General features: G+C 36.7%; 1 pseudogene; it reads left to right on the top strand.

Annotated features, from left to right (window-relative positions):
- The first annotated feature begins 1454 nt into the window (after positions 1-1454).
- On the top strand, positions 1455-2401 carry LOC123939189 (annotated as a pseudogene).
- The last annotated feature ends 4572 nt before the right edge of the window (positions 2402-6973 follow it).

The raw sequence follows: 6973 nt of genomic DNA, 5'->3' as shown, positions 1-6973 counted from the left end.
CTTTCCTCTGTAGTTAAGGAGCTTTTTTCTCCTAGCTGCTTTTAATAGGGTCTCTCTTGAAACATAATTCCTCATTCTAACTATAAGGTGTCGTGAGGACTTTCGAAAATCTAAAATCTTGGGAGGAAATCTCTCTGCCTCTAGTACATGAACGTTGTTTCCATTCGTGAGATTGAGAAAATTTTCATAGACAACTTCTTCCACTATATCTTCTAGACTTATTTCTTTTTCCTCCCCTTCAGGGATTCCAATAATTCTGACATTGGAACGTTTCATGGCATAATTTATTTCCCTGATTCTGTTTTCGTGGCTTCTGAGCTGTTTGCTCCAGGCTTCCTCCTGATCCTTTCTCTCTGTTTGTCCTCCAGATCACTAATTCTATCTTCTGTCTCAGGTACCCTAGCTTTTAGAGAATTTAGATTAGATTGGAACTCATTGAGAGCATTTTGAACATCACCCCTGGTGGCTTTCAGTTCTGTCCTAATCAATTCTGTTCGGTCATCCATGGCTTTCTCCAACCTAGCTATTGCCTGGATAATTGTTAGTCTGAATTCCTTTTCTTACATATTGTCTATGTCAATAGCCATTAGCTCTGTTGCAGAAGGCCCATCCTCTGTATTTTTCTTCTGTTGGGTATTCCTCCTCCTAGTCATTTTGGAAAGAGATGACTGAACAGATGCAGCTGGACTTATCGATTGTGGTGCAGTCAAAGTGCACCCTGGAACACTTCTGTGCAATCAGGATTCCCCACCCAAATGAGAGAAAAAAGAAAAGAAAAGGAAATAGAGAAGAAGAAAGAAAAAATGGGGAAAGAAAAAGGAAAAAAAAAAGAGACAGAGAGAGAGAAAGATAGGAACAAAAGGGAAGATAAAAGAGAAGGCTCAGCCCAAATGGGCCACAAGGTAAGATTTATGAAGTACACAGACAAAACCAGACAAACAAAAAGACTGATAAAAGTATATGACAAGAGAAAAAAAGTATATATAACCAAAAAAAGGGAAGAATCTCATCAGAAAGAACCCCAAGTATAAGATTTATATATTATCAGGACAAACACAAATTCACAGAAACACTGACAGAAGGAAAAATTGGGAGAGTGGTTATAAATTCTCAATGTGGGTGAGTAAGGTTATTTTGATTCTTCCTGAAGGTATCTTGATGTTTTTGTTAAGGGACTCAACTTTCCTAAGTTACAGGGGGATTAGAGAAAACCTCTGTTCTAATGATGAAATTTATTATGTGTGTTATCTACATTTACTTTTTAAAAATCACATTGAGTTAACAATAAACTTTAATATTCCTAGTTTATAAATTTAAAAAAAATTATGCTCAGAGAAATACTTTTTCCATATGTAGAAATATAGGTGTGGTGACTTAAGCTAGAAGTCCTTAATATTTCCATGTCAGTCTCTACCATTTCACATGCTGTATTCTCTACATTGAATATATTTATCATGGAATGGGAGAATCAGAACTTCAATTTGGAATTCATCTCATTGGGAATCTTTAATCACAGCCCTATCCATATCGTCCTCTTCTCTCTGGTCTTGGGCATCTTCACAGTGACCTTCATTGGCAATACTGTCATGATTCTCCTCATATACCTGGACAACCAGCTTCTCACACCCATGTATTTCCTCCTCAGCCAACTATCCCTTATAGACCTCATGCTCATCTGCACTACTGTACCCAAGATGGCTTTCAATTACTTCTCTGGAAGGAAGTCCATCTCTCTGGTGGGTGTGGAGCCCAGATATTCTTATATGTGTCCCTGCTTGCAGCAGAATGTTTCTTGTTAGCTGCCATGGCCTATGACCATTATGTAGCCACTTGTCACCCATTATGATACTCAGTTCTCATGAACAAGAAAATCTGTTGTTTTATGGTTGTTTCTTCCTGGATTGTTGGGTTTCTTGATGGTATAATTGTCATTACATTTGCACTGTCCTTCCCATATTGTGGTGTCAGAGAAATACCCCACTTTTTCTGTGATGTCCCTGCCCTTCTCACTCTCTCATGCACTAATACATTACTATTTGAAAGACTAATGTTTATTTGTTGTGTAATTATGCTTCTCTTTCCTGTAGCAGTAATCATTGCTTCCTATGTTCGTGTTATTATGACTGTCATTCACATGGCATCTGGAGAAGGTCACCAAAAAGCTTTTGCTACCTGTTCCTCCCACCTCATGGTGGTAGGAATGTACTATGGAGCAGCTTTGTTTATATACATGCGGGCTGTTTCTGATCGTTCCCCCACCCAGGACAAGATGGTGTAAGCCTTCTATACCATCCTTACTCCCATGCTAAATGCCCTCATCTACAGCCTCTGCAACAAAGAAATGGCCAGAACATTCATGAAGGTGCTGGGGAAGAGCAAGTCTGGAAAGCAAATTACTTAATTAACTTTTTAAAAAAATCTCTTTGCTTTACATTGAAATTTATGTATTCAACTAGTACAATTCAGCACCCAATATTTACCTGTCTTTGTATGAATAATTTTATAGACAAGCACACAACAGTTAGAAAGTGAAAAACTGTCCACATGCATTTTTGTTCAAATATTGTATTTCTTTTGTTATGGAAACTTCAAAGTATGGCTATAAGTAAATATTTGCTGTAAGATAATATGCACAATGTATAGTCTATCTTATGCAGTACCAGCTAAAAGCAGAGATATTTGCCAGTCAAAATACCACATAATACTATAATAAAACAGGACACTGAAAAACTTAAAAAAAAATATGTAGTAGTTTTACATTTGGCCAATCAAAACATTCTCCAGAGTCCAATATCACACTGGATAGATCATTTTTTAAGTGAAGAACTAACTTAATTATATACCAAGTTATAGATTTATAAGATTATTATAAAAATTAATAAACTTTGCCTAGATAGGGAAAAGCAGCATCAGATTGATGAATAGGCATATTGAGTCTACCTTGTGATGGACATTGTCCTCCTTTAGGATATCAGAAGATTTGGGAAATCCCATTTATTTCGTTTTACTGCAGACATCAGTGTTTTACATGGGAGACTTAAATGTGATTTCTCAAAATCTTTCCATGTTTAAATGTCTTAATCATTATAGGGGTGGTGTACTATAATTAGTACATAGAAATGTGGAAAATTTGTACTATTTTAATTAATTTAGTTAATAAATTTACTTAATTAATTAATTGAACTAATTAAATTAAATTAATTTCCACAAATATGGAATATACATACTATAATTAGTACATGGAAATGTGATCAATTTTATAAATAGAACAGTTTAGGCTTCTGAAACCTGTTGTTTTTTTTTTTTAATAAATCACGTCATGTGTGACCTCACTATAGATAGTGATGTCATATTTATATGAAATGTAGTGCAATTCTGGGGATTCTTTGGTTTTACAAAGAACAACCACTATCTGAATTTTAACTATTATCTTAAAACTCCATTGTTTTGAAACTGAATGAAATAAAACTGAATTACCTTTTCATTCTGCGTAACAAATGAGCACAAACTCAGCAGCTTATATAACAACTCTTGATTAAGCCCCAGTATACATAGGTAGGAATTCTGGCACGGTTGACCTGGGTGTGCTGCTATCATAAGGTGGCAATCCAGGTGTTGGCTGAATCTGCAGTTACATCTGAGGCTCAGGGTCATCTTTCAAGCTCACAGGACTGTTGAAATAATTCATTTCTTTGCACCCAAAAATCTCATTATCTTACTTTTTCAAGGCCAGCAGGAGAGTCTGTCCCCTAAGGAAAAGCCTAAGTCCTCTTTTAAAGGTCTACGAACTGGTTAAGACAAACCAACTCAAAATAATCTACCTTAGATAACTTGAAGTCATTTGATTTGGGATCTAAATTACATTGGTGCACTCACTTCACTCTGTTCTTATAGAATAACCTAATCATAGGAGCAATGTCAGGATAAATATATCATACACACCCACATAACTTTCAGACACCTACTTATAAAAGGCATAACAAGGTAGTTACAATAAATCTTCTTATCAGTGTTGTGAGAACTTTGGTTATCTCCTAATGATTGACTGAATTATTTAACTTTTAGAAATTGTTTTTTGGAGTCTAGGGCTTTGGGTGATGTAAGAGTAAAAGGCCAGACATTCAAAAGTGTCTGGTGTTGAGTCTACAGTTGGGAAATTGTCTTAAAGTTTCCCCTTTTACCTGCTATAAGGAAGTCTTGGAAAAGCCACCTGAAGAGGACCTCTGATAAATAGAATTAGTAATTAAAGTGACACCAGGGCTAGGAAAGGAAATAGATAATAGCATGACTAGCCATTGTGTCCTGAGTCCTTGACTGCAACCCCCACTAAGTCCACAATATATTGGCTATACACCAAGTCTGGCATGAGAAGGGCAGGTTTTGGTCTTTAATGTGCTTAGTGTATACATTTCTTAAATACAGATTTACTATTATTAAGGAAACATTTTATATCGTATATCATTGACTGACTTTGGTGTTAGTTGAAGTTGGGGCAGAAAAGGGGTAACCTATATACTGTAAATTAGGAAGACATTAAGGGTGGTTATCTGAAGTACCATTTATCACTTCATTTTGCCCACTAATGATATTTTTTATTTAAAACCAAATCAACTATCACATTGATTGATTTGCAAAAGTTGAACCATCCTTGTAACCTAGGGATGAATCCCAAATGGTCATGGTGGATAAATATTTTAATGTGCTGTTGGATCCAGTTTGCTAGGATATTGTTGAGAATCTTAGCATCCACATTCATCAGTGATATTGCTCTGAAATTCTCCTTTTTGGTAGGGTCTTTGCCTGTTTTGGGGATCACATAATGCTGGTTTCATAAACAAGGTGGGGAAGTTTACCTTCTGCTTCAAATTTTTGAAACGGATTCAAGGGAATTGGTGTTATTTCTTCTTTGATAGTTTGGTAAAATTCCTCGGGGAATCTGTCAGGTCGTGGGCTCTTGTTTTTTGGGAGGTTTTTGATCACTACTTCAATCTCATTACTAGATATCGGTCTATTCAGGTTGTAAATTTCTTCCTGGTTCAATTTTGGGAGTTTATAGTTTTCCAGGAATGCATCCATTTCATCTAGGTTGCTTAGCTTATTGGCATATAACTGTTGGTAATAATTTCTGATGATTGTTTCTATTTCCTTGGTGTTCATTGTGATCTCTCCCTTTTCATTCATAATTTTATTAATTTGGGCTTTCTCTCTTTTCTTTTGGATTAGTGTGGCCAATGGTTTCTTGATCTTATTGATTCTTTCAAAAAACCAGCTTCTAGTTTCATTGATACGTTCTACTGTATCTCTCGTTTCTACCTCATTGATCTCTTCTCTAATCTTGATTATTTCCCTTCTTGCATGTGGAGTTGGTTGGAATTGTTGTTGATTCTCCAGTTCTTTAAAGTGTAGAGACAGCTGGTGTATTCTGGATTTTTCCATATTTTGAGGGAGGCTTGGATGGCTATGTATTTCCCCCTTAGAACCGCCATTGCTGTATCCCATAGGTTTTGGACTGAAGTGTCTTAATTCTCATTGGTTTCCATGAATTGTTTAAGTTCTTCTTTGATTTTCTGGTTAATCCAAGCATTCTTAAGCAAGGTGGTCTTTAGCTTCCAGGTGTTTGAGTTCCTTTCGAAATTTTCCTTGTGATTGAGCTCCAGTTTCAAAGCATTGTGATCTGAGAATATACAGGGAATAATGTCAGTCGTGTGGTATCAGTTGAGTCCTGCTTTGTGACCCAGTATGTGGTGTATTCTGGAGAAGGTTCCATGTGCACTTGAGAAGAATGAGTATTCTGCTGTTTTAGGGTGGAATGTTCTGTATATATCTAAGAGGTCCATCTGGTCCAATGTGTCATTCAATGCTCTTGATTCTTTATTGATTTTCTGCTTTGATGATCTGTCTATTACTATGAGAGGCATGTTAAGATATCCTACTATTATTGTATTCATATCAATATGACTCATTATCTTGATTAATATTTTTCTTATGTAATTGGCTGTTCCCATATTGGGGGCATAGATATTTACAATTGTTAGATAATCTTGGTGGATAGTTCCTTTAAGAATTATGTAGTGTCCTTCTGTATCTCTGATACAGTCTTTAGTTTAAAATCTAATTAATCTGATATGAGGATCACTATCCCGGCCTTCTTTTGAGTCCCACTGGCATGAAAGTTGCTACTCCATCCCTTAACTTTCAGTCTGGGTATATCCTTAGGTTCAAAATGGGTCTCTTGTAGACAACATATAGATGGGTCCTGTTGTTTTATCCAATCTGCAACCCTGTGTCATAAAATGGGTGCATTTATGCCATTCACATTGAGAGTAATTATTGAGAGATATGTTTTTATTGACATCGCGTTACCTTTGAAGTCTTTCTGTCTGTATATTGTCTCCCTATTTATGTTCAATTATATTCTTAGGATTTTTTCCCTTTTATAGGACCCGCATTAATATTTCCTGCTGTGTTGACTTGGTGGTTGCATAGTCTTTTTTTCCCCCCATTTTATTTATTTTTTTCAGCATAACAGTATTCATTGTTTTTGCACAACACCCAGTGCTCCATGCAAAACGTGCCCTCCCTATTACCCACCACTTCCCCCAACTCCCACCCCGGACCCTTCAAAACCCTCAGGTTGTTTTTCAGAGTCCGTAGTCTCTTATGGTTCGCCTCCCCTCCCCAATGTCCATACCCACTCCCCCTCTCCCAATCCCACCTCTCCCCAGCAACCCCCAGTTTGTTTTGTGAGATTAAGAGTCATTTATGTTTTGTCTCCCTCCCAATCCATCTTGTTTCATTTATTCTTCTCCTATCCCCCTAACCCCCCATGTTGCTTCTCCATGTGCTCATATCAGGGAGATCATATGATAGTTGTCTTTCTCCGATTGACTTATTTCACTAAGCATGATACGCTCTAGTTCCATCCACGTCATCGCAAATGGCAAGATTTCATTTCTTCTGATGGCTGCATAGT

The sequence above is a fragment of the Meles meles genome, chromosome 3 (genome assembly GCF_922984935.1).
Source record: "Meles meles chromosome 3, mMelMel3.1 paternal haplotype, whole genome shotgun sequence".
Classification (NCBI taxonomy): Eukaryota; Metazoa; Chordata; class Mammalia; order Carnivora; family Mustelidae; genus Meles; species Meles meles.
This window is presented reverse-complemented; position numbering and strand designations above follow the sequence as displayed.